The following is a 25916-nucleotide window of genomic DNA, read 5'->3' on the forward strand; positions in this document are numbered from 1 at the left end:
GAGGAAATGGCAACTCACTCCAGTATTCTTGCCTGGAAAATTCCATGGACACGGGAGCTTGATGGGTTACAGTCCACTGGACACAACTGGGCACACATACAAACTACAAGTTGAAATGGTAAAGGAATATGATCAAGTTTTTAATTCAGTTTTTTGCTTGACTCTCTTCTATTCAAGGAATACCCCCATCCTTCTGCTGTTATATGTTAACTGCACTCTGCTTACTTTATTAACTCTTGTTATCTCAGTACTATAATCTGTCTTCAATGAGAGTGAGAGGAGAGAGTTCCCTGATTCTCCTCATGGTTGCTAAAACCAGAACACTCAACTGTTTTTCCCTAACCCAAGCACATATCTTCAGTACTCAGACTGCAGAAGATAACCGGGGCTTTCTTTTACCAGTTTGAATACCTGACAAAGCTCCTCTGCATCACAACTAAGTAAGTAGTTACTCATCCCCAGCTCAAGGCTTCTCCAGGGAGCTGGAACCTGCCATTTCTGAGAATGGTGCATCCTTAGTGCAACACCCACCTTTGGTTAAGTGTCCTACCCAAGGCCTATGGTTTGTTTTCTTTTTTAAAAATTGGTTTTTATTTTGTATTGGGGTAGGGCTTCCCTGATGACTCAGTGGCAAAGAACCCACCTGCCGATGCACCAGACGCAGGAGACGGGGGTTCTATCCCTGGGTGGGAAGATCCCCTGGAGAAGGAAATGGCAACCCACTCCAGTATTCTTGCCTGGGAAATCTCATAGACAGAGGAGCTACAGCCCAGGGGGTGACAAGGAGTCGGACACAACTTAAGTGACTGAACAATAATAGCCATTAAACAACATTGTGACAGCTTTGGGTGAACAGTGAAGGGACTTAGCTGTACGTATACTGTATTCATTCTCCCTCAAACTGCCCTCCCCAGGGCCTATCTTTAGTTGTGACTTCCCTTTCAAATCTGACAGTGTATCCTTTTATGGATTTTTCATACTTTTTGGTCTATTGAAGGTTCTCTGACTTATTTTCCAATACAGTTCTAAATTGAATTATATATATTTATTTTCTGGTCTGTCCAGGGATTTGAGGTTATAACAGGGATATTACTGTGTGTGCTTGCTTTATCACAAGGAATAGAAAATGTGTACTTTTCTTCTCACAATAAAATTTAATATCAAGTGTAAGTTTAAATTATGAAAGGGGATATCAAAAACTCTTTTAATATTCTTACTACCCTGGAAACTTACTATTGCTGCTTGCATTAGTGTTATCTTTAGGACACAGAACTAATGTTTTACTTTCTCAAAATGATAGTCTCATCTTTTCTAAGTAAACAAAATAAGAGGTTTATCTTGGAATCTTTCTGTATACTGGAAAACATGTAAATAAAACTATAAAACTGAATATGAGGTAGGAGAACAGTCAAGGGATCTGAAATAAATGAAATACGAGGAGGATGACTGGTATGAAAATGTGGGAGAATAAGAAATATGTAACCAAGCTATCACAGAGCTGCATGTCAGATCTTTCCACAAGAAGATGACAGGGAATACTGATGAGGTGTTTGATATTTTTGGACTAAAATTCTTTCTCTCATATTAATCTATATCTTCTTCATGAAGTAGAGTATGGTGGATCAAATAGTCTACCTGGGTTCTAATCCCCTCTCTACCACTTGATCTTGGGCATATTTACTTTACCGCTTTCTGCTTAAGCTTTTTCATCTGTAACTGAGTCCCCTACCTCAAAATATCCTTATAAGGATTAGACAGGTTCCTTTATACAGACAGCTAAAAACAACAAGTAAGTGCTGTAAATTGTAATTAATGTTATTAATGCTACTAGGACTGATTTTTAATTCTCAAAAGTTTAGAAAACTCAAGAACGGGGGTGGAGGGAATCCTATAAACTCCAAGCAGGTAGACTTTCAGGTTCATAGTCCTGTTGTTGCTGTCATTCAATCACTAAGTTGTGTCCAACTCTTTGTGACCCCATGGACTGCAGCATGCCAGACTTCCACGTCCTTCACTATCTCCCGAAGTTTTCTCAAACTCATGTCCATTGAGGCGGTGATGCCATAACAGTCCTAATTAAGTTAAATTTTATATAGGGCAATTTACCTAAAATATTTTGGGGATGGGCTAACTAAATGATATAAGAGATATAAACTTGCTTGAAAAAGTCAAGCAATGGAAGCACAGACATAGAGAACAGACTTGTGGACATAGTGTGGGAAGGAGAGGGAGGGACCAAGTGAGAGAGTAACACTGAAGCATATACATTACCACAGGTAAAATAGAGAGCCAGTGGGAACTTGCTGTATGACACAGGGAGCTCAAACCTGGTGCTCTGTGACAACCTACGGGGGTAGGATGGGGTGAGAAGTGGAAGGGAGGTTCAAGAAGGAGGGGACATGTGTATACCTATGGCTGATGCATGTTGATGTGTGGCAGAAACTAAACAATATTCTAAAGCAATTGTCCTCCAATTAAAAATAAATTTATTTAAAAAAGAAAAAAGTCAAACTCTCCACTGAAAGTAGGCTCAGTTGGCTCAGATGGTAAAGAATCTGCCAACAATGCAGGAGACCCAGGTTCAATCTTTGGGTTGGGAAGATCCCCTGGAGAAGGGAATGGCTACCCACTCCAGTATTCTTGCCTGGAGAATCCCATGGACAGAGGAACCTGGCAGGCTACAGTCCATGGGGTTGCAAAGAGTCAGACACGACTAAGCGACTGACACTTTCAATGCTGCTGCTGCTGCTAAGTCGCTTCAGTTGTGTCCGACTCTATGTGACCCCATAGGCGGCAGCCCACCAGGCTCCGCCATCCCTGGGATTCTCCAGGCAAGAATACTGGAGTGGGTTGCCATTTCCTTCTCCAGTGCATGACAGGGAAAAGTGGAAGTGAAGTTGCTCAGTCATGTCCGACTCTCAGCGACCCCATGGACTGTCACCTACCAGGCTCCTCCGTCCATGGGATTTTCCAAGCAAGAGTACTGGAGTGGGGTGCCATTGCCTTCTCTGACACTTTCAATGAGAAGATCATGAAAAAGACCTGAGGTGACACTCATTTTGGGCTTCCCAGGTAATGCTAGTGGTAAAGAACTTGCCTGCCAATACAGGAGATGTAAGAGTTGCAGATTGAATCCCTGGGTAGGGAAGATCCTCTGGAGGATGTCATGGCAACCCACTCCAGCATTCTTGCCTGGACAATCTCATGGACAGAGGAGCCTGATGGGCTACAGTCCACAGAGTTGCAAAGAGTCACACATGACTGAAGTGACTTAGCACGCACGCACTCATTCTACTGAAATGTTTACTTTTCTATTATAATTATTAGTATCTACATTTTCTTATAAATAATTAACCAAGAAACGTATTTCCAGTATATATTTTACTAGAATATATTCAAGACTATTTTTAAGAAAGAAGGTCTGTTTACTTTATAGTCATTAGCAAGTAAAATGTTTGAACTTTGAACTATTCTTAAACAGCAAAATAGTTATACATCATCTCAGGTCAGGATTAGCAAACAGTTTTATTGATGAATCAAAGTAAACAATGCTATTTAAGCACTTATCAATACTTAAAAATAAAACAAAAACCTCCACAGAAGTATCAAATGATTTTCTTTGATAAACATTATTATGAGACATTAATTAAGCTGCTTTATCTCTTGCTAACCTCAAGAAAAATAGTCTAAAGATGATGTGAGAGTTTTAATTGCCTTGACAAAGCATCCAATATATGTTAATGGAATAGTTGTTTAATATTCTGAAACTGGGTGGAAAACACAGAGGAACATGCAAATGTGTTCTGTTCTCACAGCACGACCCTTGGATATGTAAAGCAGATTTAACATTAAAGCTCTAATTTTGCACCCCAAAAATCTAAATACACTTCAGTCTTAGAAAAATTAGTAAAATCTTCATAGGAATGTTATGCCTAATCACCTTATATAAGGTAACCTAGCGTTACTGATGATAACTTACATAAAAGGATCAATTTCTATGCTTTATTAAATTGCTCACTCACTGACAGGGTTTTCAAAATCAAGAGAGAAATGCTTTCAGTCCAAATGTATTTCCTATCTTATGTCCAAAAGTAGAAGTCTTTTTTTCTTGATTTAGCCAATGGCTACTTAACCCAACTGAGGATGTGCAATCAGTATCTCCATACATATTTCAGGATATTTTATGAAATACCTTCTTTAGGTGGTATAATTCTTTATTCACTTACAACTCCTTTCCCTCCTAAGTCAAAAGATACCCAATCCTTGAAATCAATTACTTATTTTTAAAAACACTACGCTATGTAAATCTTATATCAGGTTTATTTAATGTGCTAAAATTTACCCAAAAAATGCTTTTGTTCCCACAATTATAAAAGTAGTATATGCTCTTTGGACCCACCGTACTTTAAAAATGTTAGAAAGAGTAAAATTAAAGCCATCACTGCTAACATTTAAGTGTCTTTACTTGTAGTGTTTAATATTAGAGGTTGAAGGTTGCCAGATATAGTGTTGAGATCTTACTGTAGATACAGCTGTGTGTCCTAGTTTCACTCTTTCACTCTCTCTCTCTTTTTTTTTTTTTTTGCATTTTATAACTACAGTTTATGGGATCACAAAGAATCAGACAGGACTTGAGTGACTAACATACTACCACTGTTCCCTCAAAAGCACCTACTATATTCAGGATAATGTTAAGCCACTTACATGTTCCCTTATCATCTGTTCCATTTAACTTCTTCTCTGTCCTCTCTCCTCTCCACCTCTTACCAGTCCCGTGTACTCTTTGCTTCAGCTGAACTGAACTATTGATGCTTTCATTTCTTCCAGTGAACTATGCCTCCTCACAAGCACTGGGAGGATCCATTGTACATTCCTTTCCTTCTGCTGAGCATTCACTCTCAGTTAGACATTTCCTTCAAGTGGGATTCTCTAGCATACCCCAAAAATAGGCCCTGGGACCCAACAAAGAACACCAACAGTATCATGTGCCCTCCCTATAGTGCGATAAACACCATCTCCCCCAAATTCATGTTCACTCAGAACCTCAGCATGTGACTTTTGTTTTGAAACGGTGTCTTTACAGATGTAATAAGTTCAAGATCTTGAGGTGAAATCATTCTGGATTTAGGATAGACCCTAAATCCAATGACTGGTATTTTCATAAGAGGAGAGGACACATCCGGAGACACAGGGAAGAAGATCATGTGAAGATGGAGCCGGGGGGGGGGGGTAGGCTGCCATAGGCCAAGAAAGACCATCGGCCACCAGAAGCTGGAAGAAACACTGCAGGAAGCCCCCTTAGACTCTTTGGAGGACACAGGACCCTCTGACACCCAGATTTCAGACTTCTAGCCTCTAGAATTTTTGTTGTTTAAAGCCACTCAGTTTGTAGCTCTTTCTTACGGCAGCTCTAGGAAATTCCACAGCTCTAGTTTGAGACTTCCTGCAATATATTAATTGTTATATATATTTCAGTTTTCAATAAGACTCTATACAAAGCAAAAACAAATTCTATTGTTTATAGCTTTATGTTCACTGCTTAGGACAGAACTTGGCACATGACAGACAATAGACATATGTATAAAAGAAAGAACAAAGAAAATTTTCATAAGAGTAGATATCTATTAAAAACTGAGCAACATTACTATTTAATCTATGCTAATTTTACTGGCAAAATCTTTATTATCTGAGTTTTTTGCTGTTAGAGTTTGATACTTTTCAATTGAGAGTTCTGAAGAAAGGCTTTAGAAACATCAATTGTTTTTACTTGCCCTACTCCCCATCTTAGTCCTAAAACTCTGAAATTCTTTTTGGGAACATACCCTCTCCACATGCTAGCGGTCTCAGGAGAATTGTTAATCAAGTGCCATGGTTCCTGGCAGAGGGTAAATGATTGAAACCCAGCCATGCACACTGGCTTTGTGAATATGGGAAGAATAGCATTAAACCACATTATTGGTTCAGATTTAGCTCCATGGCAGTACTTTTCAGTCTCTCTCTACTTCCTGCTCTCTAGATCCATGGAAATGCTCTGGGTCCTGTCTTTCCTGAGAACTGTTTTTCTGATTACCCTCTGATTCCATGAGCTAACTCATATCCTTTCAACAAAATACTTTTTTGCTTAAAGTACACAGAACTCCTTTCTGTTACTTGCAAAATAAGAACTGTAATTTATAGAGACTCATCAACTGTAGATGTGATTAATATCAATACATAGAACAGACTGCTTGTATAAAGAGATGTTGACCATCACAGGTAGTCATTTGATCAAAATGTTTACAGTTTAGACTGTCAGGCCACTGAACTGATGAACTATGCAATTCAAAACTCATCATTTAACAATTTCCATTCTGAGATAGCCACTTCCAGCTCTTCATTCATTGCACTTAATTATGTAAATCATTGTCATTCATTTATTTCTGTCTTCATGTGTAAAAAATATCCTTTTTTTTAAAGAATCTTTTTGCTAAGCTAAATTTCATCAATGTAGATTATGCTCTAAAGCAAGGTAAATCATTTTGTAAAGAATGTTATCTCTTGGGGAACCTTCAGAGGCCAAAAAAGACAGAATGTTATCTCTAAATAGTTAAGGCTTTGATATACTATATAATACCTTCATTGCATAAATAATTAGTTTAAGCTAAAAACCCATAGATTACCACTCTGTAACATAGAGACTAACATATTTGATAAAAAACCACGTTCCCTGTTTTCACTATTTCATTCAAATAGCAATTCATTCATGAATCAACCATTCATTATAATTACATATTACATAAATATACAAAGCATTTTTCCCTTTGTCTCTTCATTAAATGAAAACTAATGTTAATATTATACAGGTAATGATTAATTTGAATATCATTAATTATTAGAATGGAAGTATGGTTTACACATACAGATGTACTAAATGTAAATTTTTAATGTACAATCAAAGATCAGTGAAAGTAAAATGGTTTTCTTCAGTTTCTGCAAACAGCTTAAAGATGATTTCCTTTGGTATTTAAATGCTGATTAAGCATAACACATCTGCTGAATATGATTTGAATATGCTCTCCACTGAGGGACTTTCCCAGAGACATTCTTCAGACAAGAGCACTATTAGTCTTACTTCAGTTCAGTTTAGTCGCTCAGTCAAGTCCAACTCTTTGCGACCGCATGGACTGTAGTATGCCAGGCTTCCCTGTCCATCCACCAACTCCTGGAGCTTACTCAAACTCATGTCCATTGAGTCGGTGATGCCATCCAATCATCTCATCCTCTGTCATCCCCTTCTTCTCCTGCCTTCAATCATTCCCAGCATTAGGGTATTTTCAAATGAGCTCGTTCTTCGCATCAGGTGGCCAAAGTATTGGTGTTTCAGCTTTAGCATCAGTCCTTCCAATGAATATTCAGGACTGGTTTCACTTAGGATTGACTGCTTGGATTTCCTTGCTGTCCAAGGGACTCCCAAGAGTTTTCTCCAACATCACAGTTCAAAAGCATCAATTCTTTGGTGCTCAGCTTTCTTTATAGTCCAACTCTCACATCCATACATGACTACGGAAAAACCAAAGCTCTGACTAGACAGATCTGTTGGCAAAGTAACATCTCTGCTTTAAGACATAAGTATTAGTAAGTAAGTATTAGTCTTACTTATTATTATACAACTGAAGGGGGCAAAAAAATTATATACTAGTCCTTTTCTGCTGCTTTTTTAACATTGCATTGCATTTTTGTCATCTATTTCTTCTACTTATTATCTGCATCATCTTCCTTACACTTCCTATCCAATACAGTATAAACTTTGTGAGGATGCACCTTTTAATACTCTTAAAACCACATTACAGCCACATTCAAATCTAAACTTTATATAGAGTCTCAAAACTAAAACTCTTTTTTCACACTTTTTTGCCTTCTACTTCTTCCACACATTTATACTGAACATGCCTTTACCTTTATTCTACCCTTAAACTATCCAGTCTTGCTCCATCATTAATTAGTCCATAGTTTTCCTTTCTCTTACATGTGTTTCCATCTTAAAGGAGTCTGTAAGTTTAGTCATTTTATTGCTGTTTCAAGGCTCTTCTCTTCATCTTTCATCTTTAACATTAGTTTACAACAGATGAAAACTTATTCTGTGCTGGCCATTGAATTAGGCATTCTGCAGGATGCTCTGGGTACAAAAACAAACACACACCTATCTGATTACTGGAAAAAGAGAATCCCAGAGAAAGGCAAGCATAAATGAAAGAACATAATATATCTGGAAAGCTTTATACAGTTTTCTAGACCTATATTAAGGAATGATTAAAGATAGACTTTGGATTTTAGGAAGTCAAGAGCTAGTTCACATAAGGAAATTATGTAATCCCACTTGAATTTTCAAAAGTCACTTTGCAGGAAAAGGTTTGAAGGGGAAATGCTCAGAAACAGACAGAGCACTTAGGGGCTATGCTGCTACTTCTACAAAGACATAATAATGGGATAGATGATAAAAGTTTAAGGAATAGAATGAAAAAGACTGGTTAATAGATTAAAGGTTATGAGTATTAAGAAAAAAGCAGAAATTCAAATTAAGTTTTCCAATTTGACTATCCAAATGAATAACAATTCTAATCAAAGAGTTAGGAAATACAAAAAGAAAGATCACGATTTTTAAGAATGTGAGAGAATGACTCTAATGGTCTGGCTATACAGATGTATCAAATATCAAGCAAATGGAGGGATTCGGAAATCTAATAGAATAGCAAGACTCAGATGGTTTCTGCCTCCTAATATGCATGCACTTTTGTGACCTCCTGCCACTGATGTGGGCTAGAGCTATGATGCATTTCTAAAATAGAGAAGACTACAGAAAAGGGTGGTGTATTAGTTTCCCACGGCTTCCATAACAAACCACCACAAACTGGGTGACTGAAAACAACAGAAATTCATTCATTCATAGTTTTGAAGGACAAGAGTTGGAAATCGAGGTGTCAGAAAGACTACACTTCCTCTGGAGGGTCTATGGGAGATTTTATTCTTGCCTCTCCAGCTGCTAGTGGTGCCAGGCAACCCTTGACTTGTGGTTGTGTCATACCAGTCCTTGCCTCTGACTTCACAGAACCTTCTTTCTTCTCTATGTATACCTCCTAAGGATACATGTTATTAGATTTAAAGCTCACCTAGTTAATCCAGGATGTTCCCACTCAAGATCCTTTATTTAATTCCATTTATCTTTATAAGCCTTTATTCTGTTTCCAAATACTGTCTCACTCACAAGTAACACAGGTTAGGACTTGAGCTATCTTTTTAGAGGTTATCATTAAACTACCACAAACCAGATGATCCTTCCTAGATTTGGTTACAGAGGAATGCGGTTTCCATCACGGATGCTCACTTTTGCCCTCTCTCTTGGATTGCTTGCAACAGAGAAAGCTAGCTTTAATTTCATGGAAGCAATCCTATTGAGAAAGGCCCTCCATGGCTGAGTCTGGAGTGGACGCTTCAGCCTCAGTTGAGCTCTGAAATGACTGTAGCTGCAGAGGACCTAGAGACAGAAGCATCAGCTAAGCTGTGCCCAGATTTGTAGTCCACAGAAAACTGAGATAATACATAAGCGCTGCTTTAAGCTGCTAAGTTTTAAAGTGATTTATCATAGAGAGATAGACAACTAACATGGAGCTCACAAAAACATCTAAGCTAGGGCAGGAAAGATGAAGACAAATCATGGAAATGGATTCAATTTTGCATCTAAGAAATATTTACAGAGTATCTATAAAACCAACATTGTGGTAGAGTGAATTTATATCTGGAACGATAAATGATGACTCAATTCTCAAGAATCGTAGTCTCAGGAAATGATAGACAAAATCACAATGCATGGTACAACTGAGGAATGTTTAATAAGCGGTGTTAAGGTTCATCAGCGGCACAAGATCTGGTCTCAGATCCAAAAATCAGGAAAGACTTCCTGGAGAAGCTGAATTCTTAACTTCTACAAACTTATCTATTTATAACTCCGTATTAGCAAAGTTCCCTTTCCTTTCAACAACTCAAAATTTAAGGCACCTCTAAGTGGTAAGGATAATTTTCCTGTCCATTACACTGACTTCTATAATAAATTTACTTAAGCTCTTAGGGCAGGAACATACATCCACTTTTGAGACTGCTAGAAACGCTAAGTTATACATACAGTAAATATTTATACACACAATGGCTATGAATCAAATCAGGTCTTTACGTCTTATGTTTTATTTGGTGTAACTTATTTTTACTCTTTTCATACTTGTAATTTTAAAGAAACTCACATCACTTTTCATAGTGAATAAATGAATCCTCAATTAATTACATAAGGAATTGCAATGAAATTTTAAAATGCTGAGTGCCTTAGCAAAGATATGAGCAAAAAACATGCGCGTTTTTGCTGTCCCCCCCAATAGCTGTTAATGCCATCAACCTTCCTCTCTTTCCTAAGATAAAAAGCCCTCTCCTTAACCTTCCACCACATCTACCACTGCCTTATTTTTCATTTACACTCTTTTCACCGCAGGTAAAGTTTCACTGATTCTTGTTTGAATTCTTGCAAAGTCTAGAAACACTGCTTCTATGTATAACCTTAATAAGACTTGATGTCTTTGGAAAAATGGTATTAGTTGATAACTTGGTATCTACATCTCAATATAACTAGTTACCAATCAGTCTTACCTTGAGTATGATTCATTTGTTACTCTGTCACAGTGTATTCCATTTTATTTTTTTTTTGGCCATGCATGTCTAATTATAAGTAACTCAAAAGTAAGGATTATATCTTCTTCATCTTTTTTTTCTACAGTCCCTATCATAGTACCTGGCAAATAACAAGTGTTTAACAGATGTTGATGAAAATAAAACAGAAAAGCCTACAAATTTTTCTCCCTCCCTTTGGATTTGCTCTCCATTAGTCTAACACACATATCACTTCCATATTAATCTTCTTAGAATAAAGCACAGATCATCTTAGCCCCCTGCAACTGTCCCTCATCATATAATGATGAAATATAAGTGCCAAAGTGCAGGAATCCAAGTCACAGAACATATTACTCATCACTCTGCTATATCTACTCTATTTTCCAATTTTCTGAATACCCCCAGGCTTTCTCAGCTCTGTACCTATGCACCAATTGACCCTCTATTTAAATGTTCACCTGTCAAATCCTACCTCCAATAAAAAGCACAACTCAACTGGTCTCTCATTTGTGAAGGGTTCAGTTCCCAAGCTGAACGTATCATTATCAGCAATCACCCTTTCCTTTTACTTCTTTCTGGGCACTTAATACATCCTATCTGTGCCTAAAGTACTGGAATATGTTCTTATTTCATCATATTTTATTGAAAATTATAAGAAGACAGCAACTAGCAACTATTTTTATGTCTTCCTGCCCCTAATGTCCATTATCACCACCATCATACAATTAATAATCAAATAATCACAGTGCTTGAGCTGAGTGAAATAATGTTTTCAGCAGATATTAATCAAATAAATGTATACTTCACTGTCATATATAAATAATGTACTTACAGACAGTGTGAAAGGATTGTGCACATATAATATTCACTTTCCTTCTAGGCTTAGTTGTGTAAGAGACAAACTGGCTGAATACATGTGAGTAGAGGATGCTACTGCTTGCAACCAAAATTTAGAATCTTAACTTAGTTTTTTGTATTTTTAATTCAACACAAACTAGGTTTGTTAGGGAAACTGTTTGAATGGAAAACTCTAAATCAGTGGGTCAACAAATATTTTCAAAAATGACTAATGAAAAATATAACTCATTATCACCTTCTAGAGGTAATTTCAGCAATATGAATAAAAAGCTTTTAAAATATTGTAGCCTTTGAACCAGTGATGCTAATTTTAGTAACTCTACTCATGCAAAATAAGCACTATTTATATCAATTTATCTATAAAGATAGTCTCTGAATAAGAAACCCAATCTAAAAACATTTTAAACCATGTATGTTTATATTTAACAGATACAATGGAAAATATGAACATTAATTCATCTTCTCAAATAGAACAAAATAGACTTGCTACAAAAATAATAAAGAAATTCAACAAAAAATACATATACTAATTAGTCCAACATTGTTTAAAGGGAAAAATCAACAAAACAAAAAACAAGTGATATAGAACAAAATAATAAAAGAAGTTATCTTTAGACAACAGACATTCATGATTTCAATTTTATTTTGCTTTTATGTATTTTACCATTTGGCTCAATAAAACTCTTTTTAAATAATCTGTACAAAATAAAGACATCTTTTATAGTTTCAAATCATTTTTCAAAATTGTGTTAAGCATAGAAATGAGCAATCACTTATTCTTACCTGGATAGGTATGTTCAAATATAGTTGAAAGAAAAGCCAGACACTTGACTTTCAATTATACAGCTGCCATCCAAATTCTCCTTCAGTTTCTTTTCTATTGTGTATACCAGATGGAATCACATATAACTAAAAATAAAATTAAAATTGGACTCAGTAGAGGTAATTAATAATTACATTTATGTGTATTATAATTTAGATATTATAACTCTTGTTCTAAAATTCTAATTACATTTCTTGTGAGAGTTCAAGAAAGTTAACCAATAATAGGAAAACCATGGTAAAGCATGTTATTTTTTTGAAAAAGCAGAGTAACAGATTGCTAGAAAAGGGCAAAGAGTAAGATTGCTAGATAATGAGTTAAATGTTTTAACTCATGGATATGTTACTATTAAAACAGTGACGGCTGGTTGACAGTATACCTTCTCTCTCCCTCAGGCTGTACGGCAACTCGGCCCAGCTGTCTCCTTCACTTATTAGCTAATGAGACTAACCAAGCGCATACTCTGTCCCTGATTAAGAAGGTGAAACAAAATTGTAGAAAGCACCAATCTATTTTAACTTTCATTTCACTTCAACTGCTATGGAGAAGCATTTGGGGAGCTTTTCCTTCCATTTATTCTCATGCTATAACTAGAACAGACATAGCAGTTCATCAAGATTTTTACATTTTTATTCCAACAGACAAAAAGGAAAAGTCCTTCCAGATGCAACAGCATAAATTATGTCTTCCCTTAATTCCATCATTTCAAATGGACCTCTGACATAAATTCAAATAGCAGAAAAAAAAATTCATAGTATAGTATTTCTTCTTGCCCAAACAGCAAAAACAGTGCTATTTTTTTTGAGAAGGAGGGGGAGCACAAGTACAAAAACATATCTAACTCTTTTGTTCAGCCTCCCTCCATAACTTCAATACAGACCACTGATAAAGCCAGACCTATATTTTTGACTTTTTCAAATTATAGACTAAAGACGGCTCTCAAATACTCTATTTTTGCCTCTTTGTATCTGAGCCATCTGAATATTCTGAAACGATTCCAACTTAGCCAAAATTTTCTTTAGAAGCCTGTTTATCTATTTGTTCACTGTATTCTTTTTCATTTTCTAACATAAGTTTAGCGATAAAGAAAAAAGGCATCTGAGTTTATGAGGCACCAGAGACAAACTCTGAGGCAATAATTCAAGTAAAACAGCTTATCTGGAAGATACTAAGGCAGTAGGGTATAGTCAGATCATCAACAGCATCTGGCAGAGAAGGCAACAATTGTAAAATATGAATTAAAATATGGGCAGGATATATTTTAAGGCCATTTATAGATATTCTATAATTTTAGTGAAAAATCATTTATCTACCCAATGATGCTGCTGTTTATTAAATCATTTTCATGATATGCTCTTAGGATTGACTCTTAGGGTATATAAATGATATGATTCATCTGTATCTTTCCTGAAAATATAAAAGCTGCATTATCACGTACTTCTAGCTTTGGAAATAGATCTGTTCAACCTGAACTTGAAATTTCAAACATGGCACAGCTAAACAGTAACCATGAAATTATGTCACGATTTCCAAAGTGATTAGCCAGGTAATTTTTTTTCTCTTTTGTCTGTTGGGGAAGGAGAAGAAAAAAAGGAGACAAAACTATTTTTTAGCATAATGGCTATTTCCCTATATATTTTATGTGAATGTTAGTCTGACGGCATAAAATAAGAAAGAAATCAGCCAAGATAACAAGTAATTTTGTTTAAAAAAAAAAACTGTTAAAAATCACATTGGAGCAAAGTAAATATTTTCCTTTAAATGGTTAATTCAGCTTATCCCCACAGCTTTTATTTCTGTCTCAGATTGACTGAAATCCACTCTTACTGTGGAAAATACTTCCAACCTAGAATATTTTATGCAATGTGACAGAATAAAGAAGAGCATAAAAATACCCACATCAAAAAACAAGAATGAACTTGTGCCTACTTCTTTCTTCTTGCAGGAAAATGACACATACTCTGAAGTGGATCTTTTATTCCACTGTCTGATATGATTAGATTTGTTTATATAAAGAGCATCTTAAATATTCTTGCAAAAACTGAGATATGCTTATGAGCTGTCTTTTTAAACACATTTTATTTAAAATATAAAATCAATTTCCATGAGAACGATTCCTAAAATGATTCTTAAAATTTTAGTACAAATATATTACTCTCAATCTTATACTATGTTGCCACCATTTATTACAAATTATGAAATTTGAAGAGGTACAAAAATTAAATGAAGCCAACCATTTTTTTTTTTACCAAATGTTCATTCTTTCCAATAGTGTTAATTTAAGAAAGCCATTATAAGCATTGCAATATGACTAGAAGTATCAATTGGTTGATGCAACATTTCTATCTTTAAATATTCCATACACATCAAAACCACCCTAAACAAACAAGCCAGGCTAAAAGATATTCTTATTTGTCATCAAATGAAATAAAGACCACCATGAAACAAAGACCATTATCATGATCTTAAAACTTTTTCAAAATCATTTTACTACTTATTTTTCTTTTTATAACTAGCTCCAAGAATTTAGCAACTAATTTACAAACTAATTTCCAAAATGTTGCAAAAAAAGTTTTCCTGAATATTCATTTCTTATTTATATTATAGGCATCTAAATTCAAAACATGTAAAATCGGATTCTTGGTTCACAATTTTCTTTTTTTTCTTTTTTCTTTCTTCCTCCTGAGACTTTAGTTAAGTAAATACTACAATTCTCATTCTAATTGCTCAAGACAGAAACCATGCATTACTAATCCCTTTTATTTCCCTTACCAGCTACATGCAGTTAAATCAAGAAAAAAATCCAATTATACTCAAACTGATCATTCCATTTTGTTACTTCTTCAAGTTTACTTAATTACCAGGTCATCAGTACTCAACTATGATTTCTCTAACAAGTAATATAACCATATCACCCTCTGGACAAAATTCAAATGACTTAGCATGCCTTAGCATCTTCATCCAACCGCCTTAGCAGTTGTCTTCTCAATGTTTTCTACTCTAATTTTCTAGGCCAAAAGTATAGGATGATTGTCATAAGTGACTTGGGACAATCATTTCCTGTGCATTCTAGTCTTCTCACTGAGGCGGTGACATTCATATAGCCCTAATATACTCCTATGCCCTAGGGAAACTAAAGTTGGAAAATTAACTTAGTTCATTAAAAAAAAATTAATGAAAAATGTTTCATGACAAATATATTTAAGAGATTAGATCTCATAGACAGTGCCTGAGGAACTATGGGCAGAGGTTAATAACATTGTACAGGAGGCAGTGATCAAACCATCCCCAAGAAAAAGAAATGGAAAAAGGCAAAATGGTTGTCTGAAGAGGCCTTACAAATAGCTGAGAAAAGAAGAGAAGCAAAAGGCAAAGGAGAAATGGAAAGATATACCCATCTGAATGCAGAGTTCCAAAGAACAGCAAGGAGAGATAAGAAAGCCTTCCTAAGTGAACAAGGCCAAGAAATAGAGGAAAACAAGAGAATAGGAAGGACTAGAGATCTCTTCAAGAAAATTAGAGATACCAAGGGAACATTTCATGCAAAGAAGGGCACAATGAGGGACAGAAACAGTATGGACCTAACAGAAGAAGAAGATATTAAGATGACGTGGGAAGAATACACAGAAAAACTATACAAAAAAGATCTTCATGACCCAGATTAACCATGATGGTGTGATCACTCACCTAGAGTCTGATATCCTGGAGTGTGAAGCCAAGTGGGCCTTAGGAGGCATCACTACCAACAAAGCTAGTGAAGGAGATAGAATTCCAGCTGAGATATTTCAAATCATAAAAGATGAAGCTGTTAAAGTGCTGCATTCAATATGCCAGCAAATTTGAAAAACTCAGTAGTGGCCACAGGACTGGAAAATGTGAGTTTTCATTCCAATCCCAAAGAAGGGCAACGCCAAAGAATGTTCAAACACATAATTGCACTCATTTCCCCTGCTAGTAAGTGAGTGAGTGAAAGTCGCTCAGTCGTGTCTGACTGTTTGCAATCCCTTGGACTACACAGTCCATGGAATTCTCCAGGCCAGAACACTGGAGTGGGTAGCCATTCCCTTCTCCAAGGTATCTTCCCAGCCCAGGGATAGAACCCACGTTTCCCACATTGCAGACGGATTCTTTACCAGCTGAGCCACCAGGGAATCCCCATGCTAGTAAGGTTATGCTCAAAATCCTTCAAACAAAGTGTCAGCAGTACTTGAACCAAACACTTCCAGATATACAAGCTGGATTTAGAAAAGACAGAGGAACCAGACAACAAATTGCCAGCATCTGTTAGATCATAGCTAAAGCAAGAGAGTTCCAGAAAAACATCTACTTCTGTTTCATTGACTATGCTAAACCCTTTGACTGTGTGGATCTCAATAAACTGTGGAAAATTCTTAAAAAGATGGAAATACCAGACCACCTGACCTGTTTCCTGAGAAACCTGTATGCATGTCAAGAAGCAACAGTTAGAACTGGACGTGGAACAACGGATTGGTTCAAAATTGAAAAGGAGTACATCAAGGCTTATTTAACTTATATGCCGAGTATATAAGCTATTTACTTACATATGTGTGTGTGTGTGTGCACGTGTGTGTGTGAAATGTCACACACACACACAAGCTGGCATCAAGATTTCCAGGAGAAATATCAATAACTTCATATATGCAGATGACACCACCCTTATGGCAGAAAGCAAAGAGGAACTAAAAAGAGCCTCTTGATGAAGGTGAAAGAGGAGAATGAAAAAGCTGGCTTAAAACTCAACATTCAAAAACTGAAGATCATGGCATTTGGTCCCATCACTTCATGGCAAATAGATGGGAAAAAAATGGAAACAGTGACAGACTTTATTTTCTTGGGCTCTGAAATCACTGTGGATGATTACTACAACCATAAAATTAAAAGACACTTGCTCCTTTGAAGAGAAAGTGTGACAAATCTAGCCAGAGTATTAAAAAGCAGAGATATTACTTTGCCGACAAAGGTCTGGATAGTCAAAGCTATGGTTTTTCCAGTAGTCATGTCATGTATGGATGTGAGAGTTTAACCATAAGGAATGCTGGACACTGAAGAATTGATGCCTTTGAATTTTGATTCTGGAGAAGACTCTTGAGAGTCCCTTGGACAACAAGGAGATCAAACCAGTTAATCCTAAAGGAAATCAACCCTGAATATTCATTGGTAGGGCTGATGCTGAATATCCAATACTTTGGCCACCTGATGAAAAGAGCTGACTCATTGGAAAAGACCCTGATGCTGGAAAAATGGTTGGATGGCATCACCAACTCAATGGACATTAGTTTGAGCAAGCCATGGGAGATGGTGACGGACAGGGGAGCCTGCTGTGCTGCAGCCCACGGGGTTGCCAAGAGTCAGACATGACTGAGAGACTGAATAACAACACAAACAAATACTTGTTGAACACCTACTTAAAGTCCAATTGTATTAGTCGTTGTTGCTGTTGTATAGTCACTAGGTCAGGGCCAACTCTTCTGCAGTTCTGTGGACTATAGCCCTCCAGGCTCCTCTGTCGATCGGATTTCCCAGGCAACATTACAAGATTGGGTTGCCATTTCCTTCTCCAGAGGATCTTCCCAACCCAGGGATCAAACCCAAGTCTCCTGCATTGAAGGCAGATCCACCAGGGAAGCCCTGTATTAATCATTAGGGAGAGGAAAATAAGTCTGTACCCTCCTTTGAGTCTGTCAAAGCAATAATGACTATGTTAATGGCAAAATGAGGTATTGAAGAAACAAAGAGAAATTTCAGAAAATTCTTCCTTCAAAAAAGGGAACCTGTGAACCATCAGTTTAGAAGTTGTCCAATGAAGAAATTAGTTGGCAGAGGGAATATCTTAAGCAAAGGTCCATGAACAAGAAAAAACATGCCACCTTGAAGGAATGCTAGTGATTAGTGATTTTGCAATAAAATACTTATGAAATTATTTGTGAGAAATTTTTATAGTAAGATAAGACTATGTCAAGAAGCCTCCTGAATGACATCAAAATTTGGGTTTTATCCTAAAGGTGATATGAATATGATAAAACAGGGAAGTGGTGCAAGGTAAAACACAATGAGGATAGCAAACTATTTCTTAGAAATCTGTGTATATTTGCTAAATGGCAATGCAAAAATAGAAATAGACTCAGGGCATTCATATTTGTAAGATATAAAAGGGGAATGATTCTGGGGATTTAATTTATGTAGGAAGAGAGCTAGACCAAGACAACACTGATCCTGCCCTTTCCTATTCTCAGAGATGTCAGTCTGGACCAAGAATTGACATCATTCCTTATTGTTCCATGTGTACTTTAAGTTATCTACATTCAGTTCTCAGAATGATAAAGCAAAAAGTGATATAAGATGAGATAGGACAAATTATTTCAGAATATCAATTTTAACTTACCAACTTGAAAACAAATTAAATCTAGCTCTTTCCTCTACATTTGACACGGAACTTTTAGCAGAACTTTGAAGCTGTCACCAGCAGGAAAGTTTCCTAATTAGAAGTTGGAGAACAAATATTAAGTTATTCACTCCTGCTGCAATCAGTGGAAAATACAAGCCACTTTCTATGAACTTTTGGTTATTATACTTTTTGGTATAAATAGATTAAAGTAAAGTCTTTGTTCTTTTTAACATTAACTCTTCACAAACTCTGACCTCTCAAATATTTAGATACTCTTATTTAAAACACAGTATAGGCACTAAGATGGATTCAAAGTAGTGATAACTGGCCACAGACTAAAAATTTACTTGCATTAATGAATGATGTATGGTAAAGTGAAATTCATACTGAGCAACTGAGTATGCATAATTATAAAATGTGGAAAGAAAGAAATGAGATAAACCACAGATAGTGCCCAGCACATTAAAATAAAAAGGACCTGGTAATTCAAGACGCTTATCATTACTTACAATGAATTGTTTAAAAGTTCTACATTTCATAATATAAGTAGAGCTATAATACACATATCTTCATGCATAAATATTTGTGCTCACCTTAAGTTATTCCTTTATAATAGCTTCTTGAAAGTTAAATTAATAGGTGAAAAAGTATTTGATTTTTGGAGTATTTTCTTATATACCACCAAGCTGCTTTCTAGAAAGATATACCAAAACAGACTTCCATTAACAGCAAATGATAATGTTAATTTCAAACCACCCTTTCCAGCAATGATCTTTTTTCTCATCTTTTGACAATCTGATTATCAAAAAATTGTCTTTTTCTGAAACATGTACTTCTTTAACTACAAGTGAAGTACAACTTTTATGTTTAATTTACCAAATATTTAATTTATAATTTTATTTTCCTTTTGGTATGCTTTTATTTTTACTTTTTTGTTAATTTTAAATTTACTTGTTTTTTAATTGAAGGAGAAGTGCTTTACAGTATTGATGATTTCTGCCAAACATCAACATGAACCATGCCCCCTCTCTCTTGAACCTCCCTCCCATCTGCCTCCCCATTCCACCTCTCTAGGTTGTTACAGAACCCTGGTTTGAGTTCCCTGAGTCATGAGGTTTTTTGAGATGTTGATGAAAATAAGTCTCAGGACCTTTGAACTTTTTATTTGTTCTGCCTTCATTTCTCCTCTCTCAGATAACTATATTCAATTCCTCCACAGAATTAGGAAGGATTGTTTTTATTTTAAAGTTTCCCCTAATGTCAGTTACATATTTTACATGCAAAATCATATAAGCCACTAATCCTTAAATTAAGACCTTAGCTATGAACTGACACAAAGGTATTAAAGCAACTAAGTCATTATCAAAAATGTCAATAAGCTTTACTTATTTAATGTTACAATTTTATACATCTAGTATAGTTTATAGATTTAATTAGGCTTAATTTTAAACTAGTCACTTTATTTAATCTCCTACACTAGGACTATTTCTAAAACACTGCAAATATGAATTTTAGCACCATTTAGAAACAGAATTTTTCCCAACTATTCCTTTTTTAGGTATTTTCTCTCCTACTTTCATTCTTTCTTCCCTCTCTCCTGCCTTCTTTCTTTCCATTCTTATTTCCTTCCTTCCTTCATCTCAGAAGACAAAAATTATGAGTCACTATTCTTTACTATAGTATTTTCATACATTAAAAACATATTCAGGTAATTAAAGAAACATTTATAAAACACCTATGATAGGGGCCACTCTTAATTTTTAAAAGACCTCATATTACTACCCAAAACTGTAACAGTGTATAAATATATTTCAGTGTGTATGGAAATAGAACACCTATTCAATAAATGCTCTTACTAAGCATTTTTGTAAAGAGTACCACAATAGAGGCTATTCAAATGAAGGGAATCAAGAAACTGTGGTTGAGTCCTTAATGAAAAATTGGACCAGAAAGCATTCATTTACTTGGATTATGTAAAAAGTCATTAGTTTAATTTTTCCAGTCCTGTGGAGTTTACTTTTATTTATGCTAATATCCATGAAATGAGTAATGTATTTAAAGACAAATTTCTGTTAGCTGTGATACAGTGTTCCAATTTTCCACAGTTAAGACAGAGGGTGGGGAGAAGGGTTTTACTAATCCTTGCCTCTATTGTAAATTGATTGCAATGTTACCATCCTTGGATATAATTAAATTAAATTATACAAACACTATTCAATAAAATCTGCAATACCTTCTACAGCAATAAAATTCAGCACAAAAATAAATGTATAAATGTATGTACTGTCAGCCAAATAATTATTTTGCAAGTGAGAAAGTCTCAGAAATGCTATAATCACAAGTATTTTGTAAGATGATTGGTTATGTACCCAGGCCTTTCTTCAGCAATCATTTTCAGTATCGAGGTTTTTTATTCTTTACGTTGTTCTACTACCAAATATTAGTATACCATTTTAAACTCCTGCTCTTTTGCTCAATGGGACTTATATATAATGGTACACATTTAATTTAATGTGGTACACTATAATAGTACACTCTTCATTTAATTAGTATATACATACATTGTGCTTTGCTGCCGTCATCACCACCTCTCACCAAAACAAAAACAAAGGCAAAACAAGGCAAAGACTCATGATAGTGCCCTGGGTTTCCCTTGCAGACCTACACTTCTTTCCTACTTACTGGTAGTTATGTTTGCCTGGGGTTATTCTAGGTCCAGGACTGGCCAATGAATGCACCATAACCCCAGTCATAATTATTCTTGTTCAGGAATGGAAAGTTGGACTAAGTGACAACAAAGAAAATCAAATCAACCCTTTTCTAAAACTATTTAGAAAGAAGCAATCCCTAGTCACTTGAGTTGACTACCTGGGGGATCGAAAGCTAGGTGACTTTGTCCTATGTAAGGTGACATTGCCTTAAAATGTATCCAACTAAACGGAAAACAAACTACGAGAGTGCCTGGATTCAGCCATGTCTGAAACATCATTATAGAACTTTCAATTATGGTAGCCAATATATACATTGTTAAGCTTAACTGAGTTTTAATTGGTTTTCTGTCAAGTACAACCAAATTATCACTCTCAAATATGTTATTTACTAATGTGTAAAAATATTTTATGAAATTTGCATGTGACCTTCCCAAAATTGAGCTAACAGTATAAAATAATTGATGTATTAAAAACAATAAAAATTTTCTGCAAAATTGTTATTCAGCAACTCTCCTGGTGTTCTGAAGGCATCTGTTCTTGAAGCTGAAAAGGGACATAATGTGCCTTCAATAGATTTTTCAGAATTAGCAGAGCAAAACTTATATGCTATAAAATGTTTGGTTTTCTTAGGAAACCATATAATATAGTCTTTCATTAAATTTAGATTGGAGTATTACATTCATCACATCTTTACTTAAAGTCAAGTATAATCTGATTGGTTTAAACAATTACAAATAAACAGATTCAGGATAGATATGAACAATTTAATAAATCTGATGTGCAATAAGAAATGTGGAGCTTTACTAATTAAAAAATTACACAAGATGAATAATATCTCTTCCTGATGAATTAATATTATGGCTTACATGAAAGCTAATAAAAAACTGATTGGCAGCTAAAGAGAATTATTCCAACCTGATTATACTCTAAAAAGGTCCTTTCTTATTTCTTTGATGCTCTTCAGAAAGATACTAGCTAAGTAAATCTTCGGTGCCTTACTAAGTGGTCATAGAAGTTCCTAAAGCAATTACCTGCTTTGACAACTGGAACTTTCAGAGATTTTCACTGTCTGATAAGGATTTGATATCTACTAGGTGGTATCTGAATGACCTATTTAAAAAAAAAAAAAGATGAACTACTGGTGTTTGTAGAATTGGAAAAAAAACCTTTATTTTTATAGGATACCTAAGGATATATAAGATACCTGGGTCACTGTGAAATGAAATTTCACAATTTCATTTTTAAGACTGGGTGTACAAAATATAAGGCACCAAAAACTTCTCCCAAATATCAGCTGTGAAGAAATAAAAGTTTCAGTTACTCAAGTTCACTTCTCTTCACTATTTGTTAAGAAAAAAAGTTTTTTTAAGAAAATCTTATGGCCATTTTCCTTTTTGTTGAATGGGTTTAAATATATTAAACTATCTAAATATTCATGAGTTTGAGCAAACTCCCCAGAGTTACCTGATTCTTCTCTAGAATTTTCTCTCCACTTACCCCCTCTTTTTAGACCTTAGCCCCCATCTCAAACAGAATTCAACAAACTATAATTACCAAAGAAAGAAGTCATGGATTATAAATATGCATTTGGATAAGTCCTTCCCCTGACCCCTATAAAGTAAATATATAAAACACAATAAACAAGAATTTATCCAAACTATAAACATCTTTCTCTTCAGCTTCCTCTGTTACACATTTTCTTCACCAGAAGAGAGACATATCTATCTTGACAAAAAATAAAAAAATATCTCTCTTTCAGTTATTCTTTAGTTACTCTGTGATAAATGAAGACAGTTTCCTATCTGTAAGCAAAGGAGATTGCAATCATCTCATCTGAGCCTAATTTCCCAAGATACAAGATCCCAAAACTCACTGATATGATTTAGCATAGATATAGCAAATGTTTTCTTGGTTCACAGATTTACCAGAATAGTAAAAGGTGTGGAAATGTCAACATAATTAGGTCAAATCTAATTTTACTTGACAATTACATATTCTGTAGGTAACTTAAGAATCTGCCTGCAATTCAGGAGACCTGAGCTTGATCCCTAGGTCGGGAAGATCCCCTGGAGAAGGGAATAGCTACTCATATTCCAATATTCTTGCCTGGAGAATTGCTTGGACAGAGGAGCCTGGTGGGCTACAGTCCATGGGGTCACAAAGAGTCAAACAGGACTGAGCAACTAACACTTTCACTTTCACATTAGGTCAAAGTAACTTACAGAGCAGTTGCAACAAAATGCCTGTAACACCTGTTCTCCCTCTCTTCTGGAGTATTTTCAAAGAAGTTATGTATGAGAGCACTTTCAAAACTATAAAGCACTATACAAACAGGAGATCTTGTTACTAAGCCAAAAAGAGATGCATTCAGGAACCATTTATGATGTGCTGAAAAGGTAACATTTACAACCAAATTTCCCTTTTCTAACAAGTGAGGTCAAAGTCCACACATGCATGGAAACTTGCAAAGATATGTCATTAGAATTCAACACTGAGCATAGAAAATAGAAAATCATGTAACAATAGCTATGTCTAATTTGCAAGCTGTGAGTATTTGGAAGAAGTAAATATTAAAGATCAGTTTTTTGATGCTCCTAATCTATTACAGGGAAAGTGCTAGTATTAGCCACAGCAGGTCACTCCTCTGGAGCACTCCGATGTTGTTGTTTAGTCACACAGTTGCATCCAACTCTTTGTGACCCCATGGACTACAGCATGCCAGGCTTCCCTGTCCTACAATATCTCCTGGAGTTTGCTCAAACTCATGTCCATCGAGTCAGTGATGCCATCCATCTCATCCTCTGTTGCCTCCTTCTCCTGCCTTCAGTCTTTCCAACGAATCAGCTCTTCTTTTCCAATGAATCAGCTCTTCATATCAAGTGGCCAAAGTATTGGAGCGTCTTACGACCAGGTAAAACTGAAGCACTTACGACCAGATAAAACTGGGCAAACCAGTCTTCATCTCTTTGGTATGCATGAAGACATTTAAGATCAAATCATATCAGTACATTCTCTTAGGCAAAGAAGACTTCACTGAAAACAGCCGACAAAGATGATATTACCAAGACCACATCCTCTCAATGTTTTACTGAAACCACTCAACAACAAAAAAGTTTAAATGAAAGAAACAAAAGCCTTCCCATTTCCTAGACTGAGGCAAAAGGGAAACAGTGACCAGCTACTTGTTTAATAGATTTGCCTCTCTCCAAAATACAACTGAAAAGTTTATGGTAATCAGACTGCTAAGTCGGTTTAGTCGTGTCCAGCTCTTTGAGACCATATAAACTGTAGCCCACCAGGCTCCTTTGTCCATGGGATTTTCCAGGCAAGAATACTGCAGTGGGTTCCCATTTACTTCTCCAGAGGATCTTCCTGACCCACAGATCGAAACTGTGTCTCCTGCAGCTCCTGAACCACAGGCAGATTCTGTATCACTGAGCTTACTGGGAAGCCCCCAGTAATCAGAATGTGATGTTATATTAAGATGTTCTTTCCTCATCTCTCAGCAGTTTTATTTATCCAATGAACATTTATTGAAAACCTACTCGGTGCTTGGCACTGGGGATACAGGTGAAGAAATAGTGCTTTGAATCTAGTAGAGGAATCAGACATGTGGACATATTATAACTTGTTATTATAAAAGCTAAAATAGATGTCATCTTATTAGGACCTTGGGTCTAACTTAATTCTTAATTTCTAAATAGTAATCTATTTAGACTAGGTTAGTCACTGATGATAAGAAATATTTTACGTTCTTCTAACCTTTCAAATTATTTTCAATGGTATGACTACATTTTATTTTCAAAACAACCCCTTCCCATATGTAGGACTGTTTCTTTATTTGGCCAAAAAAAAAAAAAAAATCAATACAGTCGATAATGAGAGATATATTAGAAGCATCAGAATCAAGACTGCAACTCAGGAATTTTTTTTTTTTTTTTAATAAATTTATTTATTTTAGTTGGGGGCCAATCACTTCACAACATTGCAATAGTTTTTGCCATACATTGACATGAATCAGCCATGGGTTTACATGTGTTCCCCCTCCTGGACCCCCCACCCACCTCCCTCCCCATCCCATCCTTCTGGATCATCCCATTGCCCCGGCCCTGAGCCCTTGTCTCATGCATCGAACATGGAATGGTGTTCTGTTTCACATATGATAATATACATGTTTCAATGCTATTCCCCCCGAACGTCCCACCCTCACCTTCTCCCTCAGAGTCCATAAAATTGTTCCATGCATCTGTGTCTCTTATTCTGTCTCGCATATAGGGTTATCGTTACCATCTTTCAAATTCCATATATATGCATTAGTATACTGTATTGTTGTTTTTCTTTCTGGCTCACTTCACTCTGTATAATGGGCTCCAGTTTCATCCATCTCAGTAGAACCGATTCAAATGTATTTTTTTTAATGGCTGAGTAA

At 35.7% G+C, this 25916-nt stretch overlaps 1 protein-coding gene and 1 long non-coding RNA gene across 41 annotated transcripts in view; one reads left to right on the top strand and one right to left on the bottom strand.

Moving 5' to 3' along the window:
• GULP1 (GULP PTB domain containing engulfment adaptor 1) overlaps nt 1-25916 on the bottom strand; it is a 309040-nt gene that overhangs the window by 176829 nt on the left and 106295 nt on the right. For 13 of the 40 annotated variants that reach the window (XM_081579432.1, XM_081579410.1, XM_081579421.1 and 10 more), the window contains exon 2: nt 12331-12456. The exons of 5 other annotated variants lie outside the window; for them this stretch is intronic. The gene's annotated coding sequence lies outside the window, so the exon portion shown is untranslated. Of the gene's footprint in view, nt 1-643; nt 750-12330; nt 12457-18773; nt 18867-19369; nt 19470-22518; nt 22598-22691; nt 22782-25916 lie in introns of those variants that run through there. 22 more of the 40 variants (XM_081579411.1, XM_081579422.1, XM_081579398.1 and 19 more) reach the window with 4 other exon arrangements.
• LOC145541842 (uncharacterized) overlaps nt 1-25916 on the top strand; it is an 86772-nt gene that overhangs the window by 44805 nt on the left and 16051 nt on the right. The gene's annotated exons all lie outside the window — the stretch shown is intronic.

The sequence above is a fragment of the Giraffa tippelskirchi genome, chromosome 3, assembly GCF_054371585.1.
Source record: "Giraffa tippelskirchi isolate mGirTip1 chromosome 3, T2T-mGirTip1v1.2.pri, whole genome shotgun sequence".
In the NCBI taxonomy this organism is placed as follows: Eukaryota; Metazoa; Chordata; class Mammalia; order Artiodactyla; family Giraffidae; genus Giraffa; species Giraffa tippelskirchi.